Source organism: Tupaia chinensis, unplaced genomic scaffold (assembly GCF_000334495.1).
Source record: "Tupaia chinensis unplaced genomic scaffold, TupChi_1.0 Scaffold000424_1, whole genome shotgun sequence".
NCBI lineage: Eukaryota > Metazoa > Chordata > Mammalia > Scandentia > Tupaiidae > Tupaia > Tupaia belangeri.
In genome coordinates, this window is record NW_006159929.1 from 3,418,778 (window position 1) to 3,437,807 (window position 19,030).

At 44.9% G+C, this 19,030-nt stretch overlaps 1 protein-coding gene across 1 annotated transcript in view; it reads left to right on the plus strand.

Moving 5' to 3' along the window:
• The window catches only part of ANXA11 (annexin A11), a 53,774-nt gene that overhangs the window by 388 nt on the left and 34,356 nt on the right, over positions 1-19,030 (plus strand). The gene's annotated exons all lie outside the window — the stretch shown is intronic.

The window sequence follows — 19,030 nt, forward strand, 5'->3', positions numbered from 1 at the left end:
CAGGTGGGTAAGGGTTCTCGGCTGGGACCCGGCGGCGGCGCTCCGCGGCCCCAACGAGTGAGGTTCGGGACTCCCCGCGTCCCCTCCCGGCCCGTCCCGGCCCTGTGGCTTCCTGGTCTCGGGGCTGCAGGGACGGTGGAGGAGGATGTCGGGCCGGTCGCCCAGCGCGGTCAGCAGCGGCGTTGGGGACTGCCCTTCCTGTATGTCAGGGGTGCACCGACCGACCGCCAGGGTGCGGCGCGGCAGGGTCAAGGGTTGGGTTCGGTCAGGGTAGGGCTTGGAGCCTGCGAACCTGCGACCAGGAGACTAGCGGGCTCAAGGATGGTGGCCCGTGGTCCCGGCCTCTGTGACCCAGAATTCTCCGTGTGTGCGCCCTTTGGGGCAAGGCTTGTGCCCAGAGAGCAAGTCCACAAGGCTGCCTTCAGGAAGTTTCCTCCCAAGTGGGAGAACACAGATTCCTGCCGCCTTGCAGTTTGTGTATTTCTAAGGAACTCCTCCAAGCAATTGAGAGAATGCGGGCCGTCCCAGGCGCCCGGTGGGCCTTCCGCCTTCTTCAACTTTATCCCGGCTTTCCGGCTCAGGCCAGTTCTCTCCAGTCTAAAAGAGTAGAGAACCGTCTGTTGGCCTCAAAAAGAGAGGTAAAGACTTTGGGGGCGAAGAGTTAATGTAGCCAGGGCTAGCGCAGGCTGGGAGTCTTCTGTCTGCCTGGGCATTTGTGTCCCTGGCCCTCTAATCAGTGACCTTTCTATGGAGACTGGTGTTCTCAGACAGACCCTAGGTAACCTCTCTTCCCACTGCAGGCCTTCGCTTTGCCGCTCCTTGCTGTCCTGGGCCTGGAGAGGAGAGGAGCGGGAAGGTGAACCCTGCCCTGCTCTGCCCTAAACGGGGATTAAAGGCTTGCAGGGCAGGGCTGCTATCTTGCTCACCCCTAACTGACACTCATTATGTTCTTTTATTCCTTCCTTGCTGCAGTCAATTGTTGGGGATTCCAGGAAGCTTAACAGGGCCCCTTCCCTCCAGGCACTGTGTTACAAGGTGTTTGGTGACAGGAGAGGCCAGGTGAGGTGCCAGAGCAGTTTGTCTCCCTGTCATGGAAGCTCACTATGGTGGGCGCCTGTATACTTCCCTGATCTAACGAGTTTCTGTACTTTGGTTTCCTCATCTGTAAAGTGGGGATAAAATAATAATGTTGACAGGCTTATTGCGAGGATTCAATGAGTGAAAAGAATGTATATAGCCGTGTATGTATGTATGTGTGTGTATATATATATACGTATATACATATATGTGTGTGTGTATATATATTAAGTTTTTGCTACATGGCGCATATGCTAGCTGAGAGAGACAGAAAGTGAGAATTCACACCCTGGGGGGATGGCCACACCACAGTCCCTTCACCTCTATTCTCCTCCTGGGATTTTGAGCACACATGCACACGTGCCCAGTGTGATTTTCAAGCTGCCAGGCCCTTGGCTTGAATTGTGGTTACCGTGTGGGGATCCAGCACCATAACCACCATGCCACCTATATATTTCATATATATTAAATATGTATTATGTCTGTATTAACATGATAAATGTTAAATATATTTAACAACCCTATAGTGCTCAGGTCAGAACAGATGGTGACTGGTGCACCATACCTATGTCCCAGGTGGATGTCTTCCAGATTAGGCCTGGAACACGGGAAGCAGGGCCTGGCTCCTAAGGTGTAAGCATCACATGAATAACACAGTAAGAGCAATGCTATTATTCCCTTTGCTCAGCTGAAGGTGCAGCCGACTTGACTGCTCTTATCCTGAACCATCTCTGTCCCTCTGGAATGCCTTCCATCTCCCATTTTCTACTATTCTCACACCAGCCTCCAGGGAGGCGGCCAGGTGCCTGCTTCTCAGCAGGTAGGAGTGAGACATGCCTTGAGCTCATGCAGCTCATGCAGTTCCCCTTTAACTCAGGCCTGTTCTTTTTTTTTTCTTTTTAATTATCATAATCTTGTTTAAATTACATTGAATCACATATATATTTACAGTGTATTACATTTATTTAAAAGCAGGAATACCATGCATATCAGTCAAGACAAAGACATTACTATCCACATCATCATCAAATAGCTTTTCATAATTTTTTTCAGATTATTATTATTATTCTCATTTTTTAAAACATTCTATCACTATATATCATTTTGCTTGTAAAAAGAATTTGCCCAGCATGAAATACTTCTCAGACCAGTCCAGCTGAGAATACTATGCATGCCATCATCAAAAGGTAATAAACCATTTCTGTGTCCCACTAATGTCATGCCTCTCTATGTGTTCTCTTGCTGTCCTTCCCTATACTATTCCCTTCTCCTGCCTCGTTCCACACTGTCTTCAGCATCCCTAACTATTTTTACTCCTGGCCCGTTCTTAATGCTTGCCTTGTGTAGTAGTTATTTGGCCACATGTTTTATCTCTGCCCTTTCCTCTGTTTCTGGAGGGTGGGGCTGCTTCTGACTCATCTCTTGGTCTCTCACAGCACCCGGGATGGACTTTGCCTAATGTAGTCTCAGGAAATGTTAGTTGAATGAAAGAAGCAGGCCAGGGAAGTGATTTCTCTGTGATTAAAATATTGAATCTCGAAGGATGGGTTCTGCTAGGCAGAAAGAAATGGGCAGGGTGAGATGGGAATGAATCCAGACAAAGATGGGAGTAGGAACAGTCTGGGAGGCCAAGGAGGAGCCTCGTTTGACTCCTTCAGTAGCCAGGACTATAATAATAGAAAGGGCCATCCTGAATTGCTGTATCTAGAAGGCTGGGATTGACTAGTGATACCTTGGTCACTTGATTGGCGGAAGTAATGGGTAGTTTGGAATGATAGAAGTGACAGTTGTGCTAGAATAGATGACCATGGGTTCTTTTTTGGGGAACTCACTGTGGAATAGAGAAAAGAAAACCAGTGTGGGCTGGAGGTGATTGTGGAACATAATCTATGCTGAGTGCTGGATTCTCAGAAGGCCCAGGACCTTTTGGCATGCCCCCTCCATCCTCCCAGATTTACCCCCTCCCTCCTCTGCCTTAGCTGCTATCTTCCCTGTTCTTGGTGTGGGGGTCCAGGGGGATAACTCAGAGGAGAGTCTGTGTCCTTCACGTTTGTCCTTCACAATCAAAGCTAAGAGAACAGACTGTAGTTTCTCTGGATTTTTCTCTACAATGCCCTCTAATCACATCACTCCTGGAATATCAGGAGTTCGAGTGATACTTGGACAGCAAAGGTCTTAGGGTAAATGAAGAAATAAAGGTTTCCTGGTGGGAATTGGCATTCTTAAAAGAAGTTATTGAAATTCATTGTAACTTGCGAATTACCTCCAAAACCATAACTTATCATGCCTACTGACCCTAACCCCTGTAACTCAGAAAATAATGGTCCGCTATATGTGGTTGGTTTATTTGGAAGGATCTAACAGACCAGCTAGGGCAGTGACCCAGCCACAGCTGGCCTTGCTCATGTTGATGTGAGGCAGTATTGTTGGGAGGAATCAAGGGTTAGGGGACAGTTCTCATCTGTTCTGAGAAACCTGGGACAAACCATTGAGCACACAGGGTGCCACTTCTGGATGACATAATGCCTGACTCGAAAGGAGAATCACATGAGGAGACATTTGCAGAAAGTGTTTGAGACCTGTTAGAGGGTGGAGGATATTGATATTGTGGGTACATTACTGCAAAGAACCGAGATGCTGGGGCCAAGCCTGGCTCTGTGATTTCTTAGTGTCTGGTTTTCCCAGGGGGATATGCTCCTGTAGGTCCCACTGCCTTAACAGAAAAGAAGGGAAGAAATTGAGAGGGAAATCAGATGCATCCTGCTCGTCACAGGAGAAGGCTTGGGGAAGACTGGCTTGGAGAACAGTGAGGTGACAGGAGTCTGAGGAAGGGAGAGAGGGGAAACATGGAGGCTGCTCACAGGGAAGTCCAGGAAGCATAAAGCTACATTCAGCCTGGGAGTGGCATCTCTGGGGAGAAGGCTTTGTGTGTATCCTTGGGGAGAGGCTGTATTAGCAGATGTGAGCTTGGTGTGTTCACCCAAAAGGTCACGGCTATTTTTAGGAAGTAGGTGGCAAGATGTGTAGCTGTTGAACTCTTCGTTGGTGAGTACCTACTATTTGCCTAGCCCTGTCCTGTGTGTATAGGAGAAACCACCTCTCTCCACTCTAGGCTCCTCCCCACCGGATGTCCTCAGGACATAGGACACTGGATGAGGGTGAGGAAGATCATGAATTCTGTTTTGGACATTTCGTGTTTGACAGGGTGCCTTTAAGACACCAAGTAGGCTGGTGGGTCTAGGGCTCAAGGGATCTGGGCTAGACATTTTTGCACTGCTTATGTGAAGTGCTCTCCTTTCTTTTTATGAACTTATAAAAGAGAGAGAAAGAGAGTGGCCTGGGAGGTGGAGGGAGAGCCAGGACAGAAGTTATATTCCAGAAACCTGGGTGAGGGGGTGATCAGTGGCATTGATGCCACAGTAAGTGACATGCAGATGTTGCCACCTTTCACAGCAGGTGTTTGGTGGAAGTAGAAGCCAGATTGGAATGAGTGGGCGAGGAGGAGCAGGAAGTATAAACGGACATTGAAAGTTGGTTTCCAAGGGTAGGGGGACATCCTGGAGGGAGCGTTTGATTCTGTTTCTTGAATTTACCTTCCTGCTGCCTTTCTGTCCGGAGAAAGCAGTATGTGCATGACCTATAGCTGGACCCTCCCTCTCCCCGCTCCATGCTCCAGCACCTGCAAAGGTTTGCCCTGTTCAGAAAATGAATTCATGCTGTCCACCTTATTTTGTGGGTTATGTTTTTTAAATTATTTATCATGAGTGGATAGAAACTCTGGGTTGCTACTTTGGGTCAATTCTGTAGTACAGAATGACTATAATTTATTCAGCCTTTTCTTTATTAATGATGTAGGGATCATTTCCTGTTTTCATTGATTGAAACAGTGTTGGAGTAAATGCCTTATAAAGGCCTTGATTGGAATGTCGCTGAATATATATATTTAGGAAGAGCTGACATTTTTATAATATTAAATTTTCCAAAACAAGGACCGATTACAAGCCTTGTAATATATCTTTTTTATATATTACAAATGGAATTCTAACTAGATATACTAGAATTTAAAATATATGTATTTGTATATGTGTGTGTTTATAATTTTTTGGTCATTAATTTCAGCCTTTTATTTAGTCTTCCTTTTGGTTTATTCTGTTACTCTCTTTTTAACATCCAAATTGGTTTATTTATTTTTAATTCAAAGAGCACATAATACTCAATATCTTCCTTCAAGTACAGTTCTAGCTGTGACAGGCTCTTATATGAAGTGCTCACCTTTCCATTTCTGGTCATTGTAAAAGTCAGTTTTGATCTAGGGATTATTTAGAAAATGGGGTCCTGAATTTCCATAGATAATTTTGTGGAGGGTATGGTCATATTTATTGTTGACTGCTAGTTTTATTGGGTTATGATTAGTGAATATGATCTGCAAACCTCTCTTCTTGGACTGTATTAAATTTTCTTTTTGGCCAACTATATGATCAATATTAAATGTTTCATGGGGCAGGTCCTATAGCTCAGCTGTTAAGGGAGCCAGATCCCGTATGGTGACAGTGATTCAAATCCTGGCTCTGGTTGTTTGGAAAATATGCCAGGCACATGTGCATGTGTGACCAAAATCCCGATGAGAAGGAAGAATGGAGGAAAGAGGGTTATAGTGTGACCATTGGGAAGTGCTTTCTCTCTTTCTCTGGTGAGCACATGTGTCCTCTGGCAGATAAATAGATTAGATAGACAGATAAAGATGTTTCATGAACTTGAAAGAAGAAAATATGTATTTCTTTGTAGGATACAAACTTCAGATATGTCTATTAATGTGAGCATATAGATAGAGAGGTTAATAGGTATTATCTATTAACCTTTTTTATTCTCGCTTACCCATCTCTCAAATTCTGAGAGGTGTATCAGAAATTCACTACAGTTTTTAAGTCAAGCTTTAGTTACATTTGTAGGAGTTTTAGCCTTATGATTTTGGCTTTTGTGTTTGGTTCAGGTTTACCAAGCTTAGCTTCATAGATTTACCTTGTGCCATTTGTTACTTATTTAATAGTTTTAGTCTTTGGCCTTAAATTTCTTATTATCTGTGTTTCAGAATATATGGCTATAGATCTGAAGAATCCCTTTTCTGTACAGTCCTAAAATTAATAAGTGCATTAGGGCCAGTGGCATGGTGATTAAAGGTGCTGGACTCCCACATAACCAACCATGGTTCAAGTCCCAGACCAGGTGACTTGAAAGTTGTGCCGGACGTTTATGCATGTCTGCCCAAAATCCTGAGGAGAGAATGGAAAAAAAAAGGGATTGTAACGTGGCTATCCCCCCAAGGGGTAATTTCTCATTTTCCCTCTCACTGTCTCTTTGTCTCTCTTTGGCAAGCTCATGGCAAAACCTTAAAAAAAATTAATAAGTGCATTTTATAAGACAGTAAGTGAAAGACTTAGGAATTTGGGGGCAGGCATCTATCAGAGGGCATTCTAGCCATATCCTTTTGATTAATAATATTTTTTTTCTTTATTTGTAATAGGACATGTTTATGCATAGGAGACTGAGAGAGAGGAGACGGAGAGAGATAAGCACTCTCCACAAGGTCTGGCCACTCCACAAGCTCCTTCCTTTAGTCCTCTAGCCCGTTAGATCCTAGGCATTCATGTACATGCCTGGGATCTTCAGGCTGACCTGTTCCAGGAGCTGAAGCACAGTTGCCATGTGGGCTCCAGCCTTTCCTGAGCAGCAGCAGTGTGGCAGCCAGGCTCATGCAGCGCAGTTACTAACCAGGTCTTACTTCTCAGCCTGCTCCTAATTGTGAGCTCCTCCTGCTTATCCCAGTGGTCCCCATGATAATCAGGTGTTTAGGAAAGATCTGTAAAAGGAGACTTGCCTGCCAACTCCCAGGGGTGTGGCCTATGCACTTCTCTGTCTTTGCAGTGTCTGCCCCTTTGCTTAGGTCCAGGGAGATGGACAACTTTGACTTACACTTAAATGTTTCCTTCCTCATTTGAGGAAGCAAGATGGGTTTTCTCTGTTCTCCAAGGAATGTGGTGAAGTAGTTAGTACATAAGAATTCCCCAAGCCAAGTGTCGGATACAAAAACTCAGGTCCCCCTGCAATGCTTGTGTTTTAAGTTACATAATCCATCTCAACATACTGGAATGGCCTAAGCCTCATTGTACCATGCAATTCTGAGTAGTTTTCCAAGTCCTGTGTTTATGGATCAAGGCAAGTGGCAGGGGAAACACCGTTGGCTTGCTGAGGTAGGATTATCGAAAAGTTCTCAGCGTGTTTTTAATGTTATTTTCACCTCTAGTTTTCCTTTGCATTAACCTAGTATGTTTTTTGCCCAACCTTTAATTTTAACTCTTTCTTTCTCACTTAAAACTCTCTCTAGAAACTCTTTCTCACTTTGTTCCTCTTATAATCAGCACATGACTGAGAGAGAGGATGGCAGAAAGCAGTAGCAAACCTAATTTGGTGGTTTCTGTTTTTGGTAGAGGAATTCAGACCACTCACATTCTGGGTATACTTGATCTTATATTCCTTGTATCTTGTGTATTGTTTATTGTATTATGCCTGGATGTTATTTCTTTCCTCTCCTGATTTTTGTTATCTTGATTGAGTTTCCAATCATTCCTCTTCTCCATCCCACCTGTGGTAGAGCTCATGGTTGTGAATTAAGAGAGTCTCTCTCTCTCTTTAGAAATCAGAGTTCAGGTCAGAGTCCAGGTTTTATTAATATCTGTTTGTGAGGTTGTCCAGGCACTAGACTCATGTAATGTTGCTCCTAGCATTCCCTAGGGCATTGATGTTCAATTTTGAGCATGGATAAGAATAACCTAAAATACTTGTTAAAACACAGATTCCTGAGACCAGCAGATGGTATAATGGCTACGTTGCTGTACTCCCATGTAGTTGACTACAGTTCGAGTCTCACACCCGGCAGCTTAAACTCATGACAGGCCTGTGTGCGTGTGTGCCCAAGATCCCGAGAGGAGAATGGAGGAGAAGGGATTGTGGTGTGGCCATCACCCCTGAAGGGGGCGGGGGCGGGATTTCTCGCTTTCTGTTTTTCTGTCTCATAGCAAAAACCTCTCAAAAACAAACAAACAAAAAACACAAATTCCTGGACTCCACCCCTAAAGGTTCTGATTTGGAAGTCTGGGCATTCTAATTTCTATAGGGACCCAGGTGGTGTTGATACTGCCAGTCTTGGGGCCACACTTTGTGTAGCCCCATGTAGGTGCTTCCATTACCTGCATGGCCTACAACAGGTCACTTTCACATCCACAGGATGAGGAGGCTAGGAAACATGGGCCTTATCGGGGCTGCTATGTGGCAGGCAGGCCGTCATGAGTGTTCTGCTTCTAAGGCAAGAGCAGGTGGCTGGGGGAGGACAACTGGAAGTATTTGGAACACTACCCACTGCTCTCATTAATTTGAGGCTACTGTGGGGCTTATCTGTCCTGCAATTGGCTAAGCCAGTGTTTCTCAGGTGGGGAGTGGGAATAGGGTCTCGTGGCATGGCAAGCCAGCTGACAGTGCGGGCAAGGCAGCCACCGTCACTGCAGGCTGGTGAATAAGCTCCAAGCTGCTGCAGTTCCGTGCGTGCCGACAGTCATCAGCCTGTTTCCAGTAGCCAGGTCTGGCAGTCAGGCTCCATGGGATCCAGGTGGCCCCTCTGAGACCTTGGGGATGGGGACTGTCTTGTGCTGCCTTCTCCCAGCTTGCTTCCCACAACCCCAGAGGCACCACACAGGTGATAATTTCCAGGAGTGCTTGGGGGCACAGGCCATTTGAACCCTGAACTGAGCTGGGGGCTGGTGGTTACCACAGCTTCTGATACCTGTGAGGGATCAGAGCAGTGACTGCCATTCCTGTTCTCTGCTGGTGTTGTCAGCTCACAAGGAAGTGAACTGGAAAGAAACAGTGATGCACAGGCTCTCCTGGAGCAGGTGACGCTTTGCTTAAACTCATGACAGGCCTGTGTGCGTGTGTGCCCAAGATCCCGAGAGGAGAATGGAGGAGAAGGGATTGTGGTGTGGCCATCACCCCTGAAGGGGGCGGGGGCGGGATTTCTCGCTTTCTGTTTTTCTGTCTCATAGCAAAAACCTCTCAAAAACAAACAAACAAAAAACACAAATTCCTGGACTCCACCCCTAAAGGTTCTGATTTGGAAGTCTGGGCATTCTAATTTCTATAGGGACCCAGGTGGTGTTGATACTGCCAGTCTTGGGGCCACACTTTGTGTAGCCCCATGTAGGTGCTTCCATTACCTGCATGGCCTACAACAGGTCACTTTCACATCCACAGGATGAGGAGGCTAGGAAACATGGGCCTTATCGGGGCTGCTATGTGGCAGGCAGGCCGTCATGAGTGTTCTGCTTCTAAGGCAAGAGCAGGTGGCTGGGGGAGGACAACTGGAAGTATTTGGAACACTACCCACTGCTCTCATTAATTTGAGGCTACTGTGGGGCTTATCTGTCCTGCAATTGGCTAAGCCAGTGTTTCTCAGGTGGGGAGTGGGAATAGGGTCTCGTGGCATGGCAAGCCAGCTGACAGTGCGGGCAAGGCAGCCACCGTCACTGCAGGCTGGTGAATAAGCTCCAAGCTGCTGCAGTTCCGTGCGTGCCGACAGTCATCAGCCTGTTTCCAGTAGCCAGGTCTGGCAGTCAGGCTCCATGGGATCCAGGTGGCCCCTCTGAGACCTTGGGGATGGGGACTGTCTTGTGCTGCCTTCTCCCAGCTTGCTTCCCACAACCCCAGAGGCACCACACAGGTGATAATTTCCAGGAGTGCTTGGGGGCACAGGCCATTTGAACCCTGAACTGAGCTGGGGGCTGGTGGTCACCACAGCTTCTGATACCTGTGAGGGATCAGAGCAGTGACTGCCATTCCTGTTCTCTGCTGGTGTTGTCAGCTCACAAGGAAGTGAACTGGAAAGAAACAGTGATGCACAGGCTCTCCTGGAGCAGGTGACGCTTTCTGTGTGGCTCAATTATACGCGACTTTACTTGGGAGGCACCAGTCACTTTCTCGTCTTCCCAGGCTAATCTTTATATTCCTTTATTTCAGTCTCCAGCCTGGGGAGGTGGGATGGAGCCCCAAGTATGCGGAAGGGTCGGGGAGCCCACCCGGAGTATAATGCATTGGCCAGGAAGTCAAGATACATGCTTCTCATCTTTGTCCTGCCCCCAGCCAGCCTGAGATCCCAGGTAGGCCCTGCCGTCACTGGGCCATGGCTCCCACCTCAAGTATAATAAGCCAGTGAACCAGGTGATCCCAGGAAGGCCCTCTCAGCTCTAGTGATTTAGGATTCCTCTGTAATCCAGGTGTCTGCCAGACCCTGGGAACCGTTTTATTTTGAAAGACATGTATTTCTGAACCTGTGAGCTCAAGTTGAACCCTGTGGTGAGGGCCTGGGCATCCCATTGCCACTCTCCCAGCCTGCTCTGCCTGGAATTTCTCCAGGCTGTGCAGGCCCCGGTGCCAGCCCTCAGAGGGCAGACTCTGAGGCACTGCCTGGCTAATGATTGACAGGAGCTCCAACTATTTTTAATCCCTGACAGGTGGGTGGAGAGCAGAATGCATAACAGCACCTTCTGTAGGTTTTTTGTGTAGTGCCCAGGAGAACGGGGTCACTGTTGGTGGAGTACTGCCCTCAGGTGCTCTGGTTGGCCTCCCTGACTTAGCACACCCTGCCCCAGGCGGGCTCTACAACAGGACTCACCCTTTCCAGAATAGTTAGGGGTGCTCATGTACCTTTGCACATCACCTAAAGTCCTGTCTTTGGGTGGGAGGTAGTAGGAATGTCCTAGGTGTGTCCTCTGCTCCCATGATTCCATGATTTCTGGAGCCTACATACTGGAGCCCATCAAAACAGGTGCCACCCAGGGTGTGGAAGAGGTGAGTAAGGACCCACTGGGGTTTCTGTCAACATTCAGTTTGTGTGGATGGCTTCATGGTGCCAGCCCTGGACCTGGCGGTAGTGGGAGACAGACAGGAGGAGAGGCCTATCCTATAGCCCTGCCTGTCTCAGTAGGAGGCCTAGAAAAAAGCCGTCATGGCTCCAGCACATGTTGGGTGTATGACCTTTATGTGTCAGAAATCATCTGGAAGCCTTAGTTCCCTTGTTTATGAAATAAGAGTGATAATACCTAGCCAGCAGGTTCATTGTGAAGGTGAGAGGGGTGGTAGATAATCACCCAGCTTAGGGACTAGAAAAAGAGGAGCATTATTAGAACCCTGGAGGACACAGAACATTTTAGGCCAGGTGTTGGGGAGTTCCAAGAAGAGTGATCATTGTAAGTAGAGAAATCAGTGTGAGCATTCCAATCTGGCCTTGGGGAAGCCAGGAGACAGAGGACGGCCCAGCTAGATGTTCCCTGTGCTTCTTTCCATCATACATATGCCTCGAGGTCCTTCCCAAGGAGAAACCCTCCAATGGGATTTTCTTCCCACTCCTTAGTGGCCCAGTGCAACTCATGGCCCAGGGCTCCTGGGCATGGCTTAAGGTGCCAGCTGCAGAGGAGTCAGCCATCCCCAAAATCTGAGAGTCTCCTCTCCATTGTGAGCTGTAGGTGCTGGCAGGGATTTCCTTCCAGTTTTCTGGGGACTTGGTCACCACTGGAAGAGTAGCCCTTGATAAGGAATATTTGAAGGAGAGATTTCTTGTAGCATCTGGGCAGAGTAAGGTTGCCCAGCCATTGGAGCTGGAATGCCATCATCAAGTCTTCTGGGTTTGGAGGGACCCTGAGGCTGTGCAATGGACCAGGGGATCCCTGCTACCTATAGACTAGTCTTACCCTCCATCTCTCTTACCCTGCTTCAAGAAGGGTTAGGGGTGTATTTCATAAAGAGCTGAGATGGCTCAGCACATCTTCCTGTGATTACAGCCTACATGGGGCCAGTGGCAGCTAAAGTAGGCACACCTGCTGAAGTGGGGCAGCTGCTACTGTCCCTAGCTGAGTGTCACCACATGGAAATGTAGGACCCTTGTTGCCAGATCTCCTGTGTTTTCATTTCTTAAAAGACTTAAGTCAGGGTTTCTGTTTTGAAGCCCCACGCCTCCCTTCAACAAAATAAAGGTTTGTAAGCTACAAAACCTTCACATAGCCCAGGTTCTAGGAGGCAGAAGTTGAAAACAACTGAACCTTTGCAGGTCCACTCATCTACTAGGCCAGGTAGCAAAGGCCCAGAAGAGGCTTAAGTTGGTTGAGGCCCAAAACAGAGAGGCCAGTTTCCCGGACAACTCTTCTTTCAACTCCTGAACAACGCCTTTCCTGAATTCCCAGTTTTCAGTCCCCATTGTTCCTGGAAATGGCTGTTAAACATTGTAATGTGTGTTTTTCTGGAAGTATGCTCTTGTGTTTCTCTCCCCAGCTAGAGAGAAAGCCTCATGCAGGCCAGGACTTTATTTTTTTCCTCCCCTGTCCCTGGAGAGGCTACCCTAGCCCCGTACCTCTATGAGCCCGGGTGGAAATTACTGTGAAGCTAATTAAATGGAAGCATCAGGACTGCAATTGTCAGAGACCCAAACATGGCTCTGGGAGGGTCCTTAGTGTGAGTTCAGTTTTATGGTTTATAACATTTGCAGAGAAATAAAGTGTTTTCTATTCTTTTTCTTAAAGCAGGCCCTAGAATTAATTGTTTAAATTTAAGGCCCCATTGAACCTGGAATTATCACTCTAGATGCTAGGGGTGGGTGGGGGGGGAACAGAGACTGGCTGAAATAAAATGACTCTGAAAACAAAAGGTGTTTCAACTTTTACCTAAAAATGTGTTTAATTTTTCAAAAAGTTGTTAAATATTATAGTTCAACTATACTGACAATACTCTATTTTTGTTATGATAAAGGATGCTGATTTTATTATACTTTATAACTTATAACTATGTTGTATTTATTACTACTGTATAAAAATATTTCAGGCCAGCTGTGCTTAATTTAAGGCAACTGGATCCTACATGGCCAACTGCATGTTCAAGTCCCAGACCTGGTAGCTTAAGCATGCTGGGTGCATGTGCATTTGTGTCCAGAATCCCAAGAGGAGAGTGAGGGAGAAAGGACTGTAGTGTGGCCACCTCACAACACACAGGGTGCTTTTTTACTTTCCCTCTCACTGTCTGTCTTCAGCAACTACATGTGCCCTATGGAAAATTTAAAAATATATATATTTATACATAGTTCATAATTGCTGTAGTTTGAATGTGCCTCCCCACAATTCAAGTGTTATTGTGAGCTATTGTAATGGTATTAAGGGGGTGGAAACTTAATCTGACTGGAATTAAGAAGCAGGCCTTTGGGAGGTGATTAGGACTGATGACTGAATCCTGGTGGATTTATAAGGAGGGAATTAGATGGAGACATGGACACTGGCTCTGCTTTGCTTTATCTGGCCAGGTGAAGCCCCGTGCTCCCTTGGGACTCTTCAGTTTCCCCACCAGCAAGTAGGCCCTCACCAGATATGGCCCCTTGACCCTGGACCTCCAAAACCATAAGCTAGATAAACTTCCTGTCATTTAACTTGCCAGAGGGTATATGTGCATGCCAAAGAGGGACAGAGAGACAGAGAAAGAGGGAGAAAGAGAAAGTACTCCCTGCCTCAGTGGAGCATGGTTGTATTACAATCCCTTCTCCCATTTCTCTATCCTTTTGGGATTTAAGGCATCATGCACATGTGACCAGCATGTTTTTCAAGCTCTTGGGGCCAAAACTTGAACTGCACAGTTGGCCATGTGGGATACAGCTCCCTTAACCACTAGGCCACAAGGCTGGCCCTAAATCTCTATTCTTGATAAGTTATTTAACCTCAGGTATTCACTTATTAAGCAACAGAGAAGAGACTAGAACAATATATTTTTTTTTAATGAGAGAAATCAAACAAATTGAGCCAAAGGTTTATAGTGAAAGTAGCAGTCCCCTGAACATACCCCTCCTCTTTCCCAAATTCTCCAAAGTTAATTTTTAACTACTTCTTTATCTTTAAATAATAGACTTATATTATTGTTTCTTAATTTGTCAATTTATACATTATATGTTGACTCCTCTCTTGGTTAAAAATAAGGAATCAATGCATATATCAATATTTAATGCTTACATTATTTCGACCATAAATTATACTGTTTAGTTCTGTGCCAATTGATTCTCTGATTGCATATTGAGGAATGCAATCCTTCATATTTCATTATTCCTGAAGTGCAGTCTCCTCCTTCATAGTGTATTTCGTACATATCTATTGTGTCAGATTTAACTGGTTGCTTCCCAGGCTACTATTCAGCTGTCCTCTGGGTACTTCCTTTTAAAATCTTCTGTGTTAAATTCTCCCTGTTCTGGGCCAGCAGATGGCATAGAGGTTAACGTGTTGGATTCCCATGTGGTCAACCACAGTTTGAGTCCTGTACCTGGTGGTTTGAAAATCATGCCAGACTCAAGTGCATGTGTGCCCAAAATCCCAGGAGGAGAATGGATGAGAAGGGACTGCAGCATGGTCATCCCTTCTTGGGGAGGGGGGGGGTGATTTCTCACTTTCCTTTTCACTGTCTGTCTCTATCTTTCATCAGCAAGTACACACACCCTATGGCAAAAACCTTCAAACAAACAAGCTTTCCTATTCTAGATTCCACATATTTTCATTTTTTTGTCTTTTAAAATTTATGTTCTCATTTTGCTGGAATCCTCGAAAAGTCCCAAGAAAAGTGGGAGGTATATTTTTGAATCTTTTTATGCCTGCAAATGCCTATATTCCAGCCTCTCGATAGTGGATAATTTAGCCGGCTATAGAATTATAAACTAAAAATATTTCCATTCATAATTTTAAAGGCATTGTTCTATTGTCTACTAGCTACCAGTGTGACTATTGAAGTCTAAATGTCATTCCAGTTCCCTCAAAATGGCATTCATTCCATTTATTTTCTGAAAAGTTTTAGCCTCTTATGTTCTTAAATTTGTGGTGATATGCTTTCCTACTGGTCTTTTTTTCAGTCTTTAGATTACTTATTGGGTGGCCCTTACAATATAGTTTCTGTATTCAGTTTCTAAAGGCACTTTGCTTTGTGTATTTTTCCCTCTCTCATCATTTCCACTGGTTCCTTTTCTTCTGTTTGTTCTGGTCTCTCCTTTTCTCACTAGAGACCTTCCTCAAAAGTTCTGTGAGCCATTGTTTGTTTATATTTTAGAAGGGACAGCCAGAAGTTGGTTGGAAGCTCTGAGTTCACAGTGGAGTGGGTGGGAAGAGCTCAGGATTTGATAAAACCTCCTGTCTCCTTAGTGTTTTCCTAGGAAGGTTGGTATCATTTCCAAAGCTTAGGCTATCTGTAATACAAAATTCACGTCTCTGCAGTCCTGGTCTTTCTACTTCTCCCTGCCTTTGCCTCAGGTAGCAAGCCATGCTTGATCTCCACTGACTGAGCCTCATCATAGAAGGAACAAAAAGAAACATTTTAGAGAAGTGGATCTGAGACCTCAGACACTCTAGGCATAGTAAACCTGTGCTTGTGCCTTGCCCTTCAGATGATGAGCTCCTGCCTTGGGGGCAGGAGGTTCTAGGCTAGCTCTCTTCAGATCCTGTTGTGTCGTCTTGGCTTGGAACTTTTCTCTGGTTAGTTTCCCCATTTATGAAATGGGATGAGGTAGAAATGAATTAAGTCATCTGTAAGAGCTCCAGTGCCCTACATGTCCCAGGTGCATGATCCTGGCTGATGGTGTATGCTGGCCCTGCCTATGCAAATCAGACTGCCCACCTTCCCTCCTAACCCCCAGGAGCATTTGCATTACTGGCTGGGTGTGTCTTGGCTGGCCACCCAGAAGCCAGGAGAGCCTAGCTCACCATGGTGACTCATGGTGACTGATAATACAAAGGCGCAGGCCTTTGTTGAGTTCTTATTTCCAGACTGGGAGAGGCAAGGTTCTGCCTTTCATTGTGGAGATGGTTTCTTCTTGGTCTTGGTGGTTTAATGTTTCTCTTGTCAAAGAAAACTTAGTGAGTTAGATAGGCTTGTGCACGTGGATCTTTCATACAAAGAGAGCAGAGGCCTTTTCAAAGAGAAAACTGGGGGAGGGATTCTGGAGGGAAGGAATAATAAAGAAATAGTCGCTGTAGATATTTGTTTTCAATTGCTGCCATGAGTTACTGCAAATGTCATGGTTTAAAGTCCACACAACTCTGTATAAATAAAAAATATATATGGTAGTCTGAGAAGTATTTCATGATGGGTAAAGTCTTTTTACAAGCAAAATGAGAAATAGTGATTGACTGTTTAAAAATAATTAGAATAATGATAATGATTGAGAAAAACATAGAAAAGATATTGAATGATGAAGTGGGGAGATGAATGTCTCTGTACTGACTGACATGCATGGCATTCCCTTGTGAAAAAGCAATGTAATACACTGTCAAGTTATATGCAATCCAATGTAATATAAAGAAGATTATGATGATAATAAAAGATAAAAAAATACATATGACACAAAATGTATGACTTTAACATCTTTAAGTGCACAATTCAGTGGCATTAAATACATTTATATTGTGCAGCAGTGACCACCATCCATGCCTAGAATGTTTTCATCTTTCAAAATTGACTCTCTGAACCTTTTAAACAGTAAACCATTCTCTCTCAGTCTCTGGCAATCACCATTCTGCTTTGTCTCTGTGAATTTGACTACTCTGCATACCTTATCTTAGGTCATAGGAAAAGTCATGATGTATTTTTGCATAGAAAAACTGAAAAATATATCATGACTTTTCCAACAACCCAGTATAAGGGGAATCATACACTATTTGTCCTTTTATGACTAGTTCGTCTGTTTCTCGCTCTCTTTTTTTTAAATAGATTTTTGTCATAGGGTGTATGCACTTGCTGGAGACAGACAGAGAGAGGAAAAGTGAGAAATCACTCCCCAGCGGGGATGGCTATGCCACAGTCCCTTCTTCATTCTCCTCTCGGGATTTTGGGCATGTACACAGAGATGCATGATATGTTTTTCAAGCCACTGGGTCTGGACTCAAACTGTGCAGTTTGCCATGTGGGATCCAGAATCTTAACCTCCACGCTACCCGCTGGCCCTATGACTAGTTTATTTTACTTAGCATGATGCCTTCAAGATTCATCCATGTTGTAACATGTCTGAATTTTATCCCTGTTTATGACTGTATAATATTTCCATTATATATGGATATATATCCATTATATATGGATATGCTACATATTATTCATTCATCTGTTGGGGACACTTGGGTTGTTTCTGTCTTTTGATGACAGTGAATAATGCTGTTATGAATCTGACTCTACCAATATCTGTTTGAGTCCCTGCTTTCATTTCCTTTGGGTACATACATACCCATGCTGGATCACATGGTATTTTTATGTTTAGTTTTTTGAGGAACCACTGTACTGTTTCCATGGTGACTGACCATTTCACCACATGACTTTTATATCTTACATTTTTATCTCACAGTCTCATGGATCTCATAGTACTAAAATCAGGTGTCAGCAGAGTTGTGTCCTTTCTCTGAGCTCTAGAGGAGAATCTATTTCTTTGTGTTTTCCACCTTTCAGAGGCCATCTTAATCCCTTGGCTTATGGCCTCTTCCTCTATAGGAGGAATCTCAGAGACTTCAGCTCTCTTCTTCTTTTTCATCCTTCCCAGCCAGGAAAAGATCTCTGCTTGTGAGGACTCTCATAATTGGATTGGGATAATTGAATAATTATCCCAATAATTAATAATTATAATTAAGTATCCACCTGGATATTCTAGGGAGATCTCCCCATCTCATGGTTGGTAACCTCAATCACATCTACACCGTCCCTTTTGCCACATAAGGTAACAGATCTACAGATTCCAGGGATCAGGGTATGGACCCTTAGGTTATTTTTACAGGTCCTAATTGAGCAACCTGATGGTGGCTTAGTCTCAGGCTTTAAAAGCCCTCTTCTCTTTCCTTCCCCTTCCCAACATTGTCTTGCAGCCCTTGCAATCTTGGTTGGGGGGCACCTCCCCCCCATACGAAGAGAGAACCTGACACTGGACAAATGTGGTGTGTACTCCAGATCTTTGACCTCTTTTCCTTCCTCCACATGTCAGAACCTGTCCATTTTGATTGCTTGGGAGGAGATCAATATTAGATAAGTTAGTTATAGAATGAAGATAATTGTCCTATACTGTACAAAGCTCATTCCTGTTCTTACTACATTTAATACAGTAAATGTAAATCCAAGGTAAATAATTTCTTTTCAGACAGCATGGAGATTCAGAGGCCAAATTTCCTAGGGAGGGCAGCACTACAAATGGTAGTTAGGACTCAGCTCTGGCTCCCAAGCTAATAGATGTTAGGAAGCAAGTTAAAATTAACTGGGCATTTGGGGCCAGCAGGTGGCATGGTGATTAAGGGTGCTGGACTCCCATATGATCAACTATGGTTCGAGTCCTGGACCTGGCAGCTTGCTTTCTCGTTCTCCTTCCCTCCCTCCCTCTCTGGTCTAATTAAAATACAGTAAGTCAATCAATAAAGTAAGTTAAATAAAATAACTCTTAAAAAATTAACTGAGCACCTACTGTATGCTAATAAATTCCATGGTTGATGGTTTTATATATGGTGGTTAGTGCAGGATTCCTTATAGCCGTGGAGTAAGATGGATGTATTTTTCCCCATTTTACAGATGAAGAAAAAGATTCAGAGAGGTGACGATTGGTAAACTAGGGTTTGAATCATTTTCATTGAACTGCAAACGTTTTATATTATCATTCTGGTGGCCCAGCAGCAGTGTTAGACAATATCAGAGCCATGTGGACTGTGGGTAAAATTCGTGCATCAGAATTGAGAAGTCTCTTATGACATCCATATCTCTTGATGGGAGAGTGTGGTCTGTGGTAACACTGGGGAGCTGGTTTGGTGTGGGAGAGAGTAATGGGGTGGTAGAGGGTCTGCTGAGAAGACCTGAGATGAGCTGCTCAGCTGCCCCTTTC